The sequence below is a fragment of the Hemitrygon akajei genome, chromosome 24 (genome assembly GCF_048418815.1).
Source record: "Hemitrygon akajei chromosome 24, sHemAka1.3, whole genome shotgun sequence".
Classification (NCBI taxonomy): domain Eukaryota; kingdom Metazoa; phylum Chordata; class Chondrichthyes; order Myliobatiformes; family Dasyatidae; genus Hemitrygon; species Hemitrygon akajei.
In genome coordinates, this window is record NC_133147.1 from 34374350 (window position 1) to 34394385 (window position 20036).

General features: G+C 43.9%; 1 protein-coding gene and 1 pseudogene across 1 annotated transcript in view; both read left to right on the forward strand.

Moving 5' to 3' along the window:
* LOC140715696 (neural cell adhesion molecule L1-like) overlaps positions 1–20036 on the forward strand; it is a 341600-nt gene that overhangs the window by 123609 nt on the left and 197955 nt on the right.
* Positions 11622–11787, forward strand: LOC140716106 (U2 spliceosomal RNA; annotated as a pseudogene).

Here is a 20036-nt window from a genome sequence, read left to right on the forward strand (position 1 = left end):
GCTCAGCACAGAGCCGAGTAAACATCACAGAGTCCTCAGATACGGAGACCAGAGCAGGCCACGGCCGCAGCCTCAGTTCACGCAGAGCCGAGTAAACATCACAAAGTCCTCAGATACGGAGACCAGAGCAGGCCACGGCCGCAGCCTCAGTTCACGCAGAGCCGAGTAAACATCACAGAGTCCTCAGATACGGAGACCAGAGCAGGCCACGGCCGCAGCCTCAGTTCACGCAGAGCCGAGTAAACATCACAGAGTCCTCAGATACGGAGACCAGAGCAGGCCACGGCCGCAGCCTCAGCTCAGCACAGAGTAAATATCGTGAAGCAACGAGTAAAACAACAAACAACAGCAGGTTTTCAGTCTCCACCTATGATTAAAAGGTTACAGTACACTGTATTTGTATTTTAATTTTTTTGGGGCTTTATGTATGATACATAAAAAAACATTCAGAGTTGTTGACTTGTTCTGGTGTTAGGTTTTCATTAGCGACGATCTTAGCAAACTCAAATGAATTTCTTTGCTGCTTCACGATCAGATGCCTTCAAAATTTAATGCCATGTCTTTTCTTAACTTTCTAAAACCAGACTGCTGAAAATTGACAATTACCTTCAATTTTCTGTTTGTTGAGATAGATCTTTACTTGTTTCATGATCAGCACACCTTTACCCAACATATGTTCACTTCAGCATTGACGAGTCCACTCATTCAATACTCAGTCGAGATCAATTTTTATTTTCCATTATGCAGTGTTTTACTATTTTTCATTCAATATGTGAAGTCACTTCTCAGAACTGTCTAGTGTGCAGAGACCTAGCGCCTTGTGGAATTTTCCATTAGTGACAGCATGTCAGAGCTCAAAAAAAGGTCACTCCTTACCTGCTCTCCATCTCCCTCTGGTGCTCCCTTCCCCCTTTCTTTCTCCCTAGGCCATGATCCTTTCTCTTCTCCAGCTGTGTATCCCTTTTGCCAATCAACTTTCCAGCTCTTAGCTTCATCCCTCCCCCTCCTGTCTTCTCCTGTAATTTTGGATCTCCCCCTCTCCCTCCCACCTTCAAATCTCTTACTATCAGTTAGTCCTGACAAAGAGTCTTGGCCTGAAACGTCGACAGTGCTTCTTCCTATAGATGCTGCCTGGCCTGCTGAGTTCCACCAGCATTTTGTATGTGTTGCCTCTTTCCTGTGGCAGTGCTGCATATAAATGTGCTCAATGACATACTTACAATGATACCACCTTCCACTAAGAATATTTGAATATTCAAATCTGGCAGCTGCTCTGAGAGCTTCTGAGAACAAACTCTGGACACCAAAGATTTGCTGTTTTGTTACAGTGTTAAAGGGTGGCTCCCTGAATATGCAACTAGCCAGAATATTTAGTGACAAAACAAACCTGTTGGATTAAGTGACAGGATATGCCTTTAACAACACACACAAAATGCTGGAAGAACTCAGCAGGTCAGGCAGCATCTGTTGATCTAACGAGTGGAATAAATAGCTGAGGTTTCAGGTTGAGATCCTTCATTAGGACTTAGAGAAGAGTCATTGTCTGTTTATTCCTCTGCCTATCTTGCTGAGACCCCCCCAGCAATTCGAGTGTGCTGCTCTGGATTTCCAGCCTTTAACAGTATATTGATACAGGAGAAGGCCACTTAATGGCTTATCAGATCTCATCCTAAAGTTTCCACTGACCACCAATTAACGTGAGCATTTTCATTGTTCTCAGTGTCCCACGCATAATGATTCCCAGTGAAGGGTCTCAGCCCAAAATGTCATTTATTTCCCTCCATAGATGCTGCCTGACCTGCTGAGTCCCTCCTGTATTGTGTGTGTATTGCATATGAGAAACTTAACAACACAGGAATGGTATCTCCTAATGGGCCAAGTTACAGTGAGTGGTTCATTTCTGGACAAGAATGGGGTTCAGGGCACAGACCAGCATTGGACTCTTATCCAAACTGATTTTCCTTTGTACTGTTGAGGAAGTGTTGCAGAATCACAGGTGCTGTCCTTTCACTGGCGAAGCAGACTCGATGGGCCAAATGGCCTACTCCTATTCCTATATCTTATGTTCTCATATATGTAACACATGCTTCATGGGAAGGCACGGTATTGTAATGCTTTACTGCTCCAGTGACCATTCCTCTGCTGTCTCTGAGGAGTTTGTACGTTCTCCCCACATTCCAATGACGTACGGGCTAGGGTTAGTGAGTCATGGGCATGTGGCGACGCTTGTGGGATGCCCCTGCACATTCCCCAACTGTGTTTGTTGTTGATGCACTTTGTGTGTGCTGCTCAAGATTTCCAGCATCTGCAAAATCTCTTGTGTGCACCTAATGACTGGTTTCGGTAGCTTTAAAGTATTAGTTGAATTTAAATTGCGAACAGGATTTACTTCCTGAAGACTGGTTCTCACTTTAATTAACATCCGTTATCCATAATTTCCTACCCCCAGAATATTCTGAAACAAGGCATCAAATGCCAGAACTACTACGCAGTTAGTAGTTGCCACCTACAGGGAATATATCAATAAGATTGAAAGAGTGGCAGAGAATGTTTACAAGGATACACACAGAAATTGCTCGAGGAACTCATCACCTCAGGCAGCATCTGAGACCGTTCTTCAGAACTGGAAAGGAAGGGGGAAGACGTCAGAATTAAAAAGTGGAGGGAGGGGGAGGAGAATAGGGCAGCACAGTAGCGTAGTGGTTAGCACAACACTTTACAGTACCAGCGACCTGGGTTCATTTCCCACCGCTGCCTGTAAGGAGTTTGTATGTTCTCCCTGTGACTCCTCCCGGTGCTCCGGTTTCCTCCCACAGTCCAAGGACTTACCGGTTGGGAGGTTAATTGGTCATTGTAAATTGCCCCGTAGGGTTACTGGGCAGCGCAGCTCAAAGGGATTCCACACTCTGTCTCAATCAATAAAAATAAATAGCTAGAAGGTGATAGGTGAAGCCAGGTGGGTAGGAAGATTTACAAGGATGTTGCCGGGACTTGAGGACCTGAGTTGTAGGGAAGGTTTGAATAGGTGAAGACTTTATTCCATGGAATGTAGGAGAATGAGGGGAGATTTGATAGAGGGATAAAAAATTATGGGGGTGTGTAGGGAGGGTAAATGCAAGCAGGCCTTTTTCCATTGAGTTTGAGAGAGACTAGAACTAACAGTCATAGGTTAAGGCTGAAGGATGAAATATTTAACAGGAACATTTATTTAGAGATACAACGTGGTCACAGGCCCTTCTGGTCTAAGAGTCTGTGCCACCCAGTTACACCCATTAACCTACTAAACTTTACATCTGTGGCATGAGGGAGGACACTGGAGCACCTGGAGATAATCCACAAAGCCATGGGGAGAACATACAAACTCCTTGCTATCAACGGTGGGAACTGGCCTTGGATCACCAGCACTGTAATAGCATTATGCTATTTGCTAGGCTACTGGGCCACTGAACATGAGGGAGAGTTTCTTCACTCAGAAGGTGGTGAGAATATGGAACAAGCTGCCAACAGAAGTGGTGGATGCGGGTCCGATTGAAACATTTTAGAGAAATTTGGAGAAGTTCATGGTGAGGGATATGGAGGCTGTGGTCCAGATGTAGGTCGATGGTAGTAGGCAGAATGACAGTTGGGCGCAGACTAGATGGGCTGAGAGGCCTTTGTTCCTTGCTGTAGTGCTCTGAGTCTAGAAGCTGGTGAATATACGAGGACGTGAGCCTAAACCTTGTGGACCACCTATTCAGCACACAGAAAGCTGCTGCCCTGTTTCATTCGCTTGTCAGTCTAATCCACCCCCACCCCCTCAGGGACAATAACAGGTTCTTGAATGGGTTGCGACTAATGCTTATTACACGGTGTTTAAAAGATATTAAGCAGCAATTAAAATGCAGCAGTCTCGCTGAGTAATCAGATGGCATGTCCTGTCCTCTGACTGAAATTCAGTTCCAAAAGGCTGGGGAAACTAAATCAGAAGGCAAATGGGTCAGTGTTCAGTGGCCATCTATTATTAATGGCATTATTCACACAGCCCAACATGAGTCTTCCTTGCACTTTGTGTGGCAATGCATTATGAGAAACTATATAATAAGCAAGAAACTGACGTTAACTGTTGCATTGTCTTTTATTGTCCCATTGCCAATAAATTGCCATTCTTTTCAAATCACTGGAATGTAGTATATCTGAGCCCTGTCTAGTGCCGTCCCCATGAGAGATCTGTCTGTGTATAAAATTAAATCCAATTCAACCCAACCACAGCCCGAGCGGAGGCGGATGTAGACGATGTTATATTCAAAGTTTTTCTGTCTCCTTCCTGACTCAACCATCCTGCTGGAGGATGAAAAGGCAAATATTGATCAGGGATAGAGATACTTGCAGTGACTGGTTGTCCAACATGTCTGACGATATGTAAATTGTGCCCATCATTAAGGGTGGCGTGGTAATGTAACAGTGCCTGCAACCCGCATTCAATTCAACCTCTGTCAGTAAGGAGTTTGTACATTATCTCCATGACCGCGTGGGCCTATTTATTTATTTATTGAAATACAGCATGGAACAGGCACTTCCAGCCATTCGAGCCACACTGTCCTGCGAATCCCCGATTTAGTCCAAGCCTAATCATAGGATAATTTACAATGACCAATTAACCTGCCAACTGGTATGTCTTTGGACTGTGGGAGGAAACCTACGCAGTCATGGGGAGAACATATAAACTCCTTGCAGCCAGCATTGGGAATTTACCTGGGTTCGGCTGTACTGTAACCGCTACGATACTGTGCTGTTTCCTCCCACATTCCATAAGTGTGCAAGTTAGTAATGCTTTAGTGAGTTGTGTGCATGATATGTTGGTGCCAGAAGCATGACAACACTTGTGGCCGGTCGCCAAGACGTCCTCGGGCTGCGTTGGTCATTGACACAAATGGCGCATCGTGCGTTTCGAAGTTGGTGTGACAAGTAAAGCTGATTTCTCTTTACCTTTAAAACCGACAATGACAGCTTCTTCCCCACCATCCAAAGCTTCTTGAACCCGCCTGAAACACCCCCAACACTACCTCAGCCCACATTTCTTTCGTTCTCTCAATTTGCACGGATGTCATATGTTAAGCTGCAGCGATCAATGATCGAGGTTCAATTCCCACTGCTGTCTGCAAGGAAATTGTACGTACAGGTTAGAGTCAGTGAGTTGTAGGCATGCCATTTTGGGGCCGGAAGCATAGTGACGCTTGCAGGCTGCCCTCAGCACAATTCAGTTTGACACAAAAAACAACACATCTCATGTTTCAATGTTACAATGTACCTGTGACAAATAAAGTTTATTTTAATGCCTCGTGATCAACTCCTCTTGGTGCATAATTGTTGTCCCAATTCTGCTCACCAGACTCGGAATATCTTGGAATTAAGTGCTGTCGATTTTATCTGCTATGGGAGATTTCTGAGATAGTTTTGGTAGCAGTGTACATTCTACCTCAGGCCAGTGACAAACAGACTGGATGATCTGAGTAATGGAATCAATATGTATGAAACAGCACATCCTGATATCTCACCATGATTTTGGAGGATTTTAACCAGGCCAGCGTGAAAAAGTCACTAAATAATTACCATCAACAAATCACTTGTACTGTTAATTACCATCAACATATCAAAGAATGAAGACAGCAGCTTCATTAAAAACTGTGTAGATGTTTGTGTGCCTACGAAAACTTGCCAAGAGCATTTAAGTCTGGTGAGTTAGGCCTGTACAAGAATAGTCTTGCGGATGATTATTTCAAGAGCAAGCAAATGATTCGAAAGAGGCGACATCAGATGCACAGCAACTCTGGCAGGGCTTTCAGCACATTACTTCTACAAAGTGAAGCCCAATAGCATGAATGGAAGCGATGCTTCACTATCAGATGAGTTCAATGCCTTCTGTCCCTGCCAGCAACTGTGGTGGAGGCGGATACGATACGGTCTTTCAAGAGACTTTTCGATAGGTAAATGGAGCTTAGAAAAATAGAGGGCTATGGGGAAGTCTAGTAATTTCTGAGGTAGGGACATGTTCGGCACAACTTTGTAGGCTGAAGGGCCTGTATCGTGCTGTAGGTTTTCTTTGTTTCTATCCCTGCTTTGGAAGAGAGAATGTACCTACACTTCTTACACCTGGTGACTCTGTGATCTCTGTGGTGGAGGCTGTTGCAAGGCGGCAGACCCTGATGGAGTACTAAAGGTCTGGAAACTTGTGCCACCCAACTGGCAAGAGTATCCAAGGGCATTTTTAACCTCTCACTCAGAAGTTCCAAAAGGCAGCAATTCTACTAGTGCCTAAGAAGAGTAGTGTGAGCTGCCTTAATGGCTATTGCCCAGTTGCACTCACATCTACACTGATGAAATGCTTTGAGAGGTTGGTCATGGGTAGAATGAACTCTTGCCTCAGCAAGGACCTGGACCAATCTATTTGCCTATCACTACAATAGGTCTACGGCAGACACAATATCAATGGCTCTTCATACGGCTGTAGATTACCTGGACAATATAGACACCTATGTCACGATGCTGTTCATTGACTACGCTATCGTTCCTACAGTCCTGATCAATGAGCTGCAGAACCTGGATCTCTGATCTCTCTCCGCAATTGGATCCTCGACTTCCTAATCGGAAGACCACAAGCTGTGTGGATTGGTGATAATATCTCCTCCTCGCTGATGATCAACAATGGCGCACCTCAGGGGTGTGTGCTTAGCCCGCTGCTCTTCTCCCTCTACACCAATGACTGTGTGGCTAAGTACAGCTCACATACCATCTACAAACGTCTGTATAAATTTGCTGATGATACAGCCATTGTACCTTAGATGGAAATGAGGAGGGATACAGGAGTGAGATAGACTGGATAGTTGAGTGGTGTTGCAGCAGCCCTTGTAAATTCATAAATTTACACCATCTCGGATCGCAAGACCCTGCAGCGGATAGTGAGGTCAGCTGAGAAAATCATTGGGGGTCTCTCGTCCCGCCATCACGGACATTTACACTACATGCTGCATCCGCAAAGGAAACAGCATTATGAAGGACCCCATGCACCCCTCATACAAACTCTTCTCCTTCCTGCTGTCTGGGAAAAGGCTCCGAAGCATTCGGGCTCTCACGACCAGACTATGTAACAGTTTCTTCCCCCAAGCTATCAGACTCCTCAATACCCAGAGCCTGGACTGACACCTTGCCCTATTGTCCTGTTTATTATTTATTGTAACGCCTGCACTGTGTTTGTGCATTTATGCAGTCCTGTGTAGGTCTGTAGTCTAGTGTAGCTTTCTCTGTGTTGTTTTTTTTTGTGTAGTTCAGTCTAGGTTTTGTACTGTGTCATGTAACACCATGGTCCTGAAAAACGTTGTCTCATTTTTACTATATATACTGTACCAGCAGTTATGGTCGAAATGACAATAAAAGTGACTTGAAATGTCAGTAAGACAAAAGAGCTAATTGTGGACTTCAGGAAGGGTAAGACAAGGGAATACAAAACAATTCTCATAGAGGGATCAGAAGTGGAGAGAGTGAGCAATTTCAAGTAACTGGGTGTCAAGATCTCTGAGGATCTAACTTGGTCCCACCATATTGATGCAGCTATAAACAAGGCAAGACAGTGGCTGTGTTTCATTAGGAATTTGAAGAGATTTGGTTTGTCAACTAAAACGCTCAAAAACTTGTATAGCTGTACCATGAAGAGCATTCTGACAGGCTGCATCACTGTCTGGAAGGGGGGGGGGGGAGCTACTGCACAGGACCGAAAGAAGCTGCAGAAATTTGTAAAATTAGTCAGTTCCATTATGGGTACTAGCCTTCGCAGTATCCAAGAAATCTCCAAGGAGCAGTGCCTTAGAAAGGTGACATCCATTATTAAGGACCCCCATCACCCAGGGCATGCCGTTTTCTCATTGTTACCGTCAAGGAGATACAGAAGTCTGAAGGCATCCACTCAGGAACCACTTCTTCCCCTCTGCCATCGAATTCATAAATGGATATTATCCCATGAAAACAACTTCACTTTTTCAAAATATATATCGCACATTGAGTGTTTGTTGGTCTTTTTTTATGGATTCTTTTGGGTTTCTTGTTTTGTGGCTGTCTGTAACGAAAAGAATGCTAAGGTTGTGTAATGTATACGTACTTTGATAAATGTACTTTGAACTTTTAAGATCATGGGCAAGAGATTGAATAGGAACATCAGGGGTAGCTTCTTCACACAGGGTGGTGCATATTTAGCATGAGCTGCCAGTAAGGCATATGAGCATCATTTAAAACCCATCTAGATAAGTAGGTAGATAGAAGAGGTTTAGTGGGCTTTGGGACAACAGAGGTCAGTAGGACCAGCTCATTGGGCAACAGAGTCAGAAAGGATGTGTTAGGTCCAAAGGCCTGTTTCCATGCTGTCTGACTCAGTTCAATTCAATGCATGTAGTGTTGGCAACAAGACGACAGGTGAGTTGACAGGAGTTGAGTGTTTGAATTCGGCCACAGTCGCATTGAATGGAGAGACTGAATGCACTACTCCTGAGAACTGAGGAAGAACCTTGGCTCAGAATCAGTTGAAACATTACTGTTGGGGTTGGGCTAAGAATCGAGAGGTAGAAAACATTGTATGTCGGCCCTGGAAATAGTCATGTCGATGTAGGGCCAAGTACGAGTCAGGAAGGCAAAGGTGAATGTGGTAATAGTAATACAGTGATAGAGTCATAGAGCACTGCAGCACCTGAAAGGCCCTACAGCCCCTCTAGTCTGTGCTGAACTGCCCCGTCGACCTGATCTACATAGCCCCCCATACGCCCCCCACTATACTTAACCAAACTTCTCTAAAATGTTGAAATCGAAATGGCAGCTCATTCCACATTCTCACCACCCTCTGAGTGAATAGGTTCCTTCTTGTTCCCTTCACACTTAACTTGTGACATCTAGTTCTAGTCTCACCCAATCTCAGTGGAAAAAGCCTGCTTGTATTTACCCCTCTCTATACCCCTCATAATTTTGTATTCCTCTATCAAATCTCCCCTCCTTCTCCTACTTTACGGGAATAAGTCCTCACCTGCTCAACCTTTCCCTATAATTCTGCACCTCAAGTCCTAGCAACATTGTTGTAAATGTTCCCTCTTCTCTTATTAATACATTTCCTAATGGTAGGTGAGCAGAACTGCACAGAATACTCCAGATAAGACCTCACTGACATCTTATACAATTTCAATATAACGTCCCATCTTCTGTACTCAGTACTTTGATGTATGAAGGCCAATGTGCCAAAAACTCTCTTTACGACCATATCTACCTGTGATGCTACTTTCAAGGAATTATGGACCTGTATTCTCAGATCCCTTTATACGGGTACTTCTGTGGATTGGGCAAACTGAATTAGCAGTAACAGTGTGGACGTAGTCAAGTAATGCACACACAATTGTTTCCTCAATCACGCTTTTAGATGTAATGTTACCTGCTAAGTCGAGGTGAATTGGTGATCCAGCTGTTACAGTGCCTTGAGGAAATAATTAAACTTGATAGAACTGAAAGTGACTTAGTTAAAGCTGAAACAGGAGGACTTAAGTGTGAATAAAGCAGACTATGGAGGTATGAGGAGTCTAAGGCAGAGAAGAAAACCAAATTAGAAAGGAATGATAGTAAACCGACATCAGGCACAGCAGCATAACAGTCAGCGCAATCGCTTTACAACTCCTGTGATCACCAATCGGGGTTCAATTTTGCTACTGTGTGTAACATTTCTACAAGGAGCTTTGTCGCAGGAAAACAGCAGCAATCATCAGGGACCACCACCACCACTCACGTTATGCTCTCTTCTCAATGCTGCCATCGTGCTGGAGGTACAGGAGCCTCAGGACTTGCACCACCAGGTTCAGGAACAGTTATTACCCCTCAACCATCAGGCTCCTGAAGCAAAGTGGATAACTTCACTTAACTTCACTTGACCCATCATTGAAATATTCCCACAATTTACAGACTCTCTTTCAAGGGCTCTTAATCTCATGTTCTCTGTATTTATTGCTTATTTATTTATTATTATTATTTCTTTCTTTTTGTATTTGCACTGTTTGTGTCTTTTACAACTGGTTGAAGGCCCAAGTTTGTGCAGTCTTTCATTGATTCTATTATGTTATTATTCTATTATGGATTTATTGAGTATGCCTGCAAGAAAATTAATCTCAAAGTTGTATATGGTGATATATATGTACTTTTATAATAAATTTACTTTGAACTTTGAAGGAGTTTGTATGTTCTCTCTGACACTACATAGGATTTCTCCAGGTGCTCTGGTTTCCTCCCATATTATGAAGGTTAGGATTAGGGTTAGTAAATTGTGGGCGTGCTGGAAGTGTGGCGGCTCCCAGCATGACCCTCTTAGATTTGATTTGATGTAAATGATGCATTTCACCATATGTTTCAATGTTTCAGTGTACACAGGACAAATAACACTAATCTTTAATCTTCAAAGATGTAACGTAAAGGACCAAGAATAAATCTACAGGAATTGGTGCAGGTCTGGCCATCAAGAGAAGTTAGTATTAGATCAAATAATGTTGTCAAAAGGCAACAGCCTCAAGAAGACAGTATCCATCATTAGGGACCTCCACCACCCTTTTCTCTTTGCTAGCATCAGGGAGGATGTACAGGATGAAAGCACGCACACAACGATTTAGGAATAGCTTCTTCCCCTCTGACCTCAGATTTCTGAATGGACAATGAACCCATTAACACTACCATTAACATATTATACTATATATTATACATATTATACTATATATACAATGAACCCATTAACATATTTTTGTTCTCTTTTTGCACTATTTATTTAAAATTATAATGCATTTTTCTTATAATTTACGGTATATTTTATGTATTGCTGTGTACCACTGCCAGAAAACAACAAATTTCATGACATTTGTTAGCGGTAACAAAACTTAATTCTGATTCTTTTTTAAAAAAAGTAGGCTTGAGAATCAGGAAAATTTCAGAATTCAGCAAGGAATTGTTCAGGATCTTTAAAATGAAATGAACTTAGACCTGTAGAAGCTTCTTTAGGAATGTCAAAAGGAAAAGATTAGCTAAAATTAATGAGTCCTTCACAGTTTGAGATGCAGTAGATGAAATTAGAGAATGAGGAAAAGACAGAAATGGGATGAGTACTTTGTATCTGTCTACGTGGGGGGAAAGCATTAAAAAAGTGAAAGCTATATAAATGGAAAATGAAGATCTGTAAGTAATTAACAATTTAATATTGGCAATATATTAATAATACTGAAATATGACTTGGTGTTCAGTATTCAAGGACTTTGGCTGTGATTGCAGTGTTGTTCATCTTCCAAAATGCTATAGGTTCTCAGAAGGTCCCAGAGGTTGGGAAGAAGTGCTGTTGTGCCTTCTCTGTCTTGGTACAACTGTACATGATGTGGGTGAGAGTACTGGCGACAGATTTGTTTTCTCACCTGGGCAAGGATTGGAGGCAGTGTAGAAATGTTCATTGGATTGATTCATAATGTGAACGATTGTATTGTGAGGGGAGGTTGAAACACATTGGGTCTGCAGACAGTGAGTTTTAAAAGAATGAACAGGGATCTCAGTGAAATATAAATCTGCTTATTTGCAATAAATTTCTTAGTGAAATCACTTCTCTGCCTTTTGGCTGAGATCAAGTGTAATTTCTGTCTTGTTAGTTTGATATCCGGTGTGTCCCTTATTTTAGGATGGCACAGTGCTAGCTGAAAGATTGGAGTTTTGATTTTCAATGCTGTCTATAAAGGACTTTGTACTATCTCTCCGTGACCATGTAAGTTTCTGCCAGGTGCTCTAGTTTCCTCCCACATACAGGTTGGGGTTAGTGAGAGCTGAAGTGTTTGTGCCAAAAATGTGGTGACGCTTGCAGCAGGCTGCCACTAGCACAACCCTTGCTAATTTGATGGATGCAAATGACACATTTCACTGTATGTTTTGATGTACATGTGACAAATAAAGCTAATCTTTAATAACACACACAAAATGCTGGAAGAGCCCAGCAAGTCAGGCAGCATCTACGGATGGGAATAAACAGTTAATGTTTTGGGCCAAGACCCTTCATTCAGGACTGGAAAAAAACAGAATAAGAATAAAGGAATAAGTACAGGCTGGGAGGGTATAGGTGAGACCCGGTGACGGGGCTGAGTGAATTAAGAAGCTGGGAGGGTATAGGTGAGACCCGGTGACGGGGCTGAGTGAATTAAGAAGCTGGCAAGGGTATAGGTGAGACCCGGTGAGGGGGCTGAGTGAATTAAGAAGCTGGGAGGGTATAGGTGAGACCCGGTGAGGGGGCTGAGTGAATTAAGAAGCTGGGAGGGTATAGGTGAGACCCGGTGACGGGGCTGAGTGAATTAAGAAGCTGGCAAGGGTATAGGTGAGACCCGGTGAGGGGGCTGAGTGAATTAAGAAGCTGGGAGGGTATAGGTGAGACCCGGTGAGGGGGCTGAGTGAATTAAGAAGCTGGGAGGGTATAGGTGAGACTCGGTGAGGGGGCTGAGTGAATTAAGAAGCTGGCAGGGTATAGGTGAGACCCGGTGAGGGGGCTGAGTGAATTAAGAAGCTGGGAGGGTATAGGTGAGACCCGGTGAGGGGGCTGAGTGAATTAAGAAGCTGGGAGGGTATAGGTGAGACCCGGTGAGGGGGCTGAGTGAATTAAGAAGCTGGGAGGGTATAGGTGAGACCCGGTGACGGGGCTGAGTGAATTAAGAAGCTGGGAGGGTATAGGTGAGACCCGGTGACGGGGCTGAGTGAATTAAGAAGCTGGCAAGGGTATAGGTGAGACCCGGTGAGGGGGCTGAGTGAATTAAGAAGCTGGGAGGGTATAGGTGAGACCCGGTGAGGGGGCTGAGTGAATTAAGAAGCTGGGAGGGTATAGGTGAGACTCGGTGAGGGGGCTGAGTGAATTAAGAAGCTGGCAGGGTATAGGTGAGACCCGGTGAGGGGGCTGAGTGAATTAAGAAGCTGGGAGGGTATAGGTGAGACCCGGTGAGGGGGCTGAGTGAATTAAGAAGCTGGGAGGGTATAGGTGAGACCCGGTGAGGGGGCTGAGTGAATTAAGAAGCTGGGAGGGTATAGGTGAGACTCGGTGAGGGGGCTGAGTGGATTAAGAAGCTGGGAGGGTATAGGTGAGACCCGGTGAGGGGGCTGAGTGAATTAAGAAGCTGGGAGGGTATAGGTGAGACTCGGTGAGGGGGCTGAGTGAATTAAGAAGCTGGCAGGGGATTTGTGGGAAAGATGAGGGCTGAAGAAGGAGAGGTATCTGATGGGTTAGGAGAGTGGACCATGGAAGAAAGGGAAGGAGTTTGAGGGCACCAGAGAGAGGTGAAAGACAGGTGAGAGAAAGGCTAGTGGTGAGTGAAGTTACCCACACTGGAGCTTGATGGTTGTAGGAACAACTCTTCCTGAACTTAATGGTGTGGGACCTAAGGCTCCTGTACCTCCTGCTTGAAGATAGTAGAGAGATGGAAGGGATTCTTTGTAACTCCAAAACATAAAACAGAAAGAAAAACAAGGAAGCCCTGGATGCAACACACGCAAAATGCTGGTGGAACGCAGCAGGCCAGGCAGCATCTATAGGGAGAAGCGCTGTTGACGCTTTGGGCCGAGACCCTTCGTCAGGACGAAGACCCTGACGAAGGGTCTCAGCCCGAAACATCGACAGCGCTTCTCCCTATAGATGCTGCCTGGCCTGCTGCGTTCCACCAGCATTTTGTGTGTGTTGCTTGAATTTCCAGCATCTCCAGATTTCTTCGTGGAAGCCCTAGATGTATGTGCAAACTTTGTTTTCACACTTATGACATGGTGGTGTGATGATGGATGCCATTCATGTTCTTTTGCATAATGAATTATTTAACCAAACAAAGAATGTTTAATCATACACAGCACTCCACCCTGCTAAGCTTATAAACTCCAACTCAATACAGAGTGCATTTCATTATAAAATGAGAGGCATTGATCATGTGGATAACCAGAGGCGTTTTCCCAGGGCTGAAATGGCTATTACAAGGGGGCATAGTTTTAAGGCGCTTGGGAGTAGGTACAAGGGCGATGTCAGTTCTTCACACAGAGAGTGGTGGGTGCAGAAAATGCACTGGCAGCGAAGGTGGTAGAGGTGGATACAACAGGGTCTTTTAAGAGACTCTTAGATAGGTACATGGAGCTTAGAAAAATCGAGGGCTATGCGGTAGGGAAATTATAGCCAGTTGATTTCTTGAGCAGGTTACATGGTTGGCACAACGTTGTGGGCCGAAGGGCCTGCGATATGCTGTAGGTTTCTATGTAGTATATAATGCGACTAGTATATAGACATCCACAGCATAATAAATTTAAACTGTCCCATTCAGACCTAAAAATTTAGACGTCATGAAAGTTTTCTTACTCTTGTGGGGCTATGTCTTTCCTAGGAAGGGGTGGTGTCACTCATCTTGACAGCTGAAACTCGTGGCTGTGAAACAAGTTCAGGTTCTGGGTCCTCCTCTGTGGTGGTTGTAAGAGTTCACTCTGGGACTGCAGGAAGTGGTTCTGACATCTCTGGATGTCGTTCTTCTCTAACAATTGACTCAGCTCTCCTAAACTGATTGATGGGTTGTCTCCAAATGACATTAGATGCACTTTCCACTCTGTAGGAGGCTGGTCCAGTTATGCCCGTAATCTCCCTAAGTACCCTTAGATTCTTTAGATTCTGGATTAGTTCCTGAGGATTGGAGGGTGGCTAATGTAACCCCACTTTTTAAAAAAGGAGGGAGAGAAAGACCGGGGAATTATAGGCCGGTTAGTCTGACATCGGTGGTGGGGAAAATGCTAGAGTCGGTTATCAAAGATGTGATAACAGCACATTTGGAAAGAGGTGAAATCATCAGACAAAGTCAGCATGGATTTGTGAAAGGAAAGTCATGTGTGATGAATCTTACAGAATTTTTTTAAGATTTAACTAGTAGAGTGGATAGGGGAGAGCCAATGGATGTGGTATATTTAGATTTTCAAAAGGCTTTTGACAAGGTCCCACACAGGAGATTAGTGTGCAAACTTAAAGCACACGGTATTGGGGGTATGGTATTGATGTGGATAGAGAATTGGTTGGCAGACAGGAAGCAAAGAGTGGGAGTAAACGGGACCTTTTCAGAATGGCAGGCAGTGACTAGTGGGGTACCGCAAGGCTCAGTGCTGGGACCCCAGTTGTTTACAATATATATTAACGATTTAGACGAGGGAATTAAATGCAGCATCTCCAAGTTTGCGGATGACACGAAGCTGGGCGGCGGTGCTAGCTGTGAGGAGGATGCTAAGAGGATGCAGGGTGACTTGGATAGGTTAGGTGAGTGGGCAAATTCATTGCAGATGCAATTTAATGTGGATAAATGTGAGGTTATCCACTTTGGTTGCAAGAACAGGAAAACAGATTATTATCTGAATGGTGGCCGATTAGGGAAAGGGGAGATGCAACGAGACCTGGGTGTCATTGTACACCAGTCATTGAAGATTTGAGTACAGGAGCAGGGAGGTTCTACTGCAGTTGTACAAGGCCTTGGTGAGACCGCACCTAGAGTATTGTGTGCAGTTTTGGTCCCCTAATCTGAGGAAAGACATTCTTGCCATAGAGGGAGTACAGAGAAGGTTCACCAGATTGATTCCTGGGATGGCAGGACTTTCATATGAAGAAAGACTGGATCGACTAGGCTTATACTCACTAGAATTTAGAAGATTGAGGGGGGATCTTATTGAAAAGTATAAAATTCTAAAGGGATTGGACAGGCTAGATGCAGGAAGATTGTTTCCAATGTTGGGGAAGTCCAGAACGAGGGGTCACAGTTTAAAGATAAAGGGGAAGCCTTTTAGGACCGAGATGAGGAAAAATTTCTTCACACAGAGAGTGGTGAATCTGGAATTCTCTGCCACAGGAAACAGTTGAGGCCAGTTCATTGGCTATTTTTAAGAGGAAGTTAGATAGGGCCCTTGTGGCTAAAGGGATCAGGGGTATGGAGAGAAAGCAGGTACAGGGTTCTGAGTTGGATGATCAGCCATGATCATACTGAATGGCGGTGCCGGCTCGAAGGGCCGAATGGCCTACTCCTGCACCTATTTTCTATGTTACCCACCCTTGACCACTTCTGTAGACCCTCACCAGCACTGCTTGTCCAGGAGTGAAACATCGAACCTTCTTGTTTGAGGAGCCCTCAGTTTGTCTCAGCTGTTTGTCCTGCGTACTCCTTCTGAGATTGGGTTTGAGGAGATCCAAGTGTGAATGCAGTGGATGGTTGCTGGTTTTAGTGTGTGCTGCATTGTGAAATGTAAGGAGGAAATTGGCAAACATCTGATTCAGTGTCAGTGCTGATATTGTTCGGAGTGTATTCTTTAGAGTCTGGATGAACCTTTCTGCCAAGCCATTTGTAGCTAGGTGGTATAGTGCAGATGTAGTATACCTTATTGAATTCATTTTCAGGAATGACTGAAACTGTTCCGTAACAAACTGTGGTCCGTTGTCACTGACTAAATGTTCCATAACAGCAGTCCTTGAGAAGAGGCTTCTCAACATATCAACAGCATGTGAGGCTGTTGGGAACACTTCCAGCCACTTTGTAACTCCAACCAGTACTACCAAGAAATTTGTGCCCATGAATTGTGTGGCAGAATCCACGTGAATCTAAGGCCAGGGCAATGCAGGCCATTCCCACATGGTGAGCTGCTTGATCTGCTGGTCTATCCCAGGCCACCAGGCAAAGCTTCGAGCAAACACTTTCATTCTGACCACACCTAGATGATTGAACGCTTTAGCTGTCAGCTTGGATGGTACAACAACTCTCGATCTTCACATAGGGTAGCCTCTGTCAAGGGCAAGTTCAGCATGGCCCTGGTAAAAATGGGGAAACTGGAGCATCTGCTGCACTCTCTGCTAGACCTGAGGCAGTGTGGGGTCTTTTCTTGTTTCCCTTTGGATCACCTCTGCTGTAATAGGGAGACTTTCAATTTGCATTAGGAAGACTACGTCAAGAGGAGTGTCATCTTTTGTTAATTTTTTAGGGATTTCCTTTTCCAAGGGTAAAAGGGACAATCCATCAGCATTTCCATGAGTAGTCATCCTCTTGAATTCAATCTTGTAATTGTGTTTTCCAAGAAACTGAGCCCATCTCTGAATTCTGGAACACCCTTCCTCTAACAGCAACAGCTGAAAATGGACAGTAGTGATTGATGATCAGTAATGAGGGTAAACTCACTCCCATACTGGTTGGAACGTTTTACAGCCTGAACTAGACTCAAGGCCTCTGTCAATCTGTGTGTAATTTCTCTCTGCAGCGGGAAGGGAACTTATTGCAAAAGGTATGGGGCATTCACTTCCATTACTCATAACATGCGGCACTACTGCACCTGTACCAGAAGACTTCCAGCCACTTTGTAACTCCAACCACTACTACCAAGAAATTTGTGCCTATGAATGCTCCACTGGACAATATGGATCACAATGTGTGAGTACAGTGTCTACGTCACCTTTGTGAAAGCTACCTGACACTGCCGTGTCCATTGCCATTTCTTCCCAAACTGTAGTAATGAGTTCAAGGGCTGAAGCATAGTAGCCAGGTTTGGCAAGATCCTGCTATAGTAATGGTCAAATCCTAAAGTATGATTGCCATGTGCCATGTCTCCATTCGCCTTGGGGCACCCACCAATGCTTGACTTTTCTAGCACACTTGTAAAATGCTTGTGTGTCAGTGGTGTGGCCACAGTAAGTGATGCTGGTTTAAAGAATTGTCACATTGTGCTCTGAGCCCATAATCTTCTAATCTTTTTAACACTCTCTTGAGATTTTGGGAATGTTCCTTGTCATTCTTACCGGTAACAGTGATGTCATCCAGCTAACACTGAGTGCTTGGGCAGCCTTGCAGCACCTGGTCCATGGCTTTCTGCCAGAGTGCAGAAATAAGCCCATTGTAGTGATAAAGCCCTTTGTGAATGTTTATGAAGAGAAGCACTTTGGACTGTTCTTCCATCTCCATCTACAGGTAGGCCTCAGCTGTTTTGCTTAAGCATTTCCCTCCGAAAGCATTTGTAAAAATATCCTCTAACCTGGGCAGAGGGTACTGGTCTACTTTCAGTACTGGGTTGGTGGTGACCTTAAAATCACCACAGGTTCTGATTTACCCATTCTTCTTGGTTATAGTAGCTGCTGGCATTGCCCATGGGCTGCACTCAACCTTGGAAAGAATTCCTTCAGCTTCCAAGTGATTTAGCCTACTGGCTACTTTATCACAGATATATTAGGATCGGACGGGCTTTGTAAAACTTGGGTGTGGCATTTTCATCTAACACTGTTTTACCCTTGATATGTCTGACTTTTCCAATGCCATACTTGATCACTGTTCTGGCATCATCCAGTACCTTTTAAAATTTTATTTTCAGTTGACTCTATTTCAGGAGTTGTGACACGCAAATACTGGCTGGATCTCCAATCAGATTTGTAGTTGCCCCGTATTTCTGGCTCTCCTGTTTTTCCTGCTTCCAAGCCTAATGTGGCTTGTTGGTTGTTACGTTTCACTGTTAAAATTGTCATACCCACAGAAATGATCTTTTCTCCAGTATAAGTTCTCCGTTGGATATCTGTAGACTTCAGTTACGTATCTTTGAAATGCCATTCAAACTCGTTTTGTGGAATGACTGAAACAGGCAAGCCAGTGTCCAAAGCCATCTTCATTAATTTGCCATTCATTTCTGATGTAAACTATATTGCTTGTCTATTGTTAGTTTTCAGACGGTAAATCTCAAGGTTGTGCAGTCCTGTGTCACTCCCATTATTAGATTTTCACCAACAGCATCCAGATTAGTGTTCTTTTTGAAAGTGCAAACTATTATTTTTTTCTCTTCCCTGTGCCGTCCATTTAGTTTTGTCTGCCCATTGTATGTGTCCTATTTGGTTGCATTTTCAGTGAGTTTCGCCTTTAGACCTACACTGAGTTGGTATGTGTGAGCAATTTTGTTCTCACTCACTTTCATTCCAGACTGCAACTCAGTTGTGTCTCTGGCTGCAGTTTCTATTGGTACAGCAATTTCAGCTGCTCTTTTAAATGTGAGTTGTGCTTCAGTTAGGAGCTGTTTTTGAATGCTTTCTTGTAAGACTCCACAAACGAACCAATCTCTCAGTGCACCATCAAGCCCATCATTAAACTGACAATGATCAGACAACCTCTTCAATTCAACCATGTATGCTGAAATGGTTTTCCTGTCCTTTTGATTCTGCTTATGAAATCTAAAGCATTCTGAATGTTCTTTCATTACTTTCACCATATGAGCAAAATTCATTTCAGCTGGTTTGGTTGAAGTGAGCAAACTGTATGATTTCTCAGCAATACTGACACTCGTTTCTCACTGGCCATTCCATTTGCTTTAAAGTACTAACAAGAGAAAATCTGCAGATGCTGGAAATCCAAGTAATACACACAAAATGCTGGAGGGACTCAGCAGGCCAGGCATCATCTATGGAAAAGAGTAAACAGTCAATGTTTTGGGCCAAGACTCCATCAGGACTGGGACAAAAGAGATGTGAAGTCAGAGTAAGAAGGTGAGAGGAGAGGAAGACATACAAGGTAGTAGGTGATAAGTGAAACTGGGAGAGGGGGAAGGTGAAGTAAAGGGCTGGGAAATTGATTGGTGAAAGAGATAAAGGGCTGGAGAAGGGGGAATCTGATAGGAGAGGACTTTAAAATGCTTTCAAAATGCTTTAATATACTACTCAATTTGCTCAGTACACAATATCCAGTTATCTTTTATGTAATCAAATGAGTCTGTCTGTCCAATGTAGCTAGCCATTTCTGCTCCTTTCTCTTTATGATTATTATCACCCGGTACTCACTGTTATGAAGCCGTGAATTTGTCTGCTTTCTGCCTTTCTTTTTGTAAAACTTGACGTCTCTGCCCCTTCCCGAAGATGTACATGTTGTGCTGTTTTTCACTCCACTGTTTCTCACAGTGCTTTTTAAAAATTTGAACGTCTCGCTGTGCTTCAACAGATATGGTGTGTTCTTGGATTCATTTAAAAC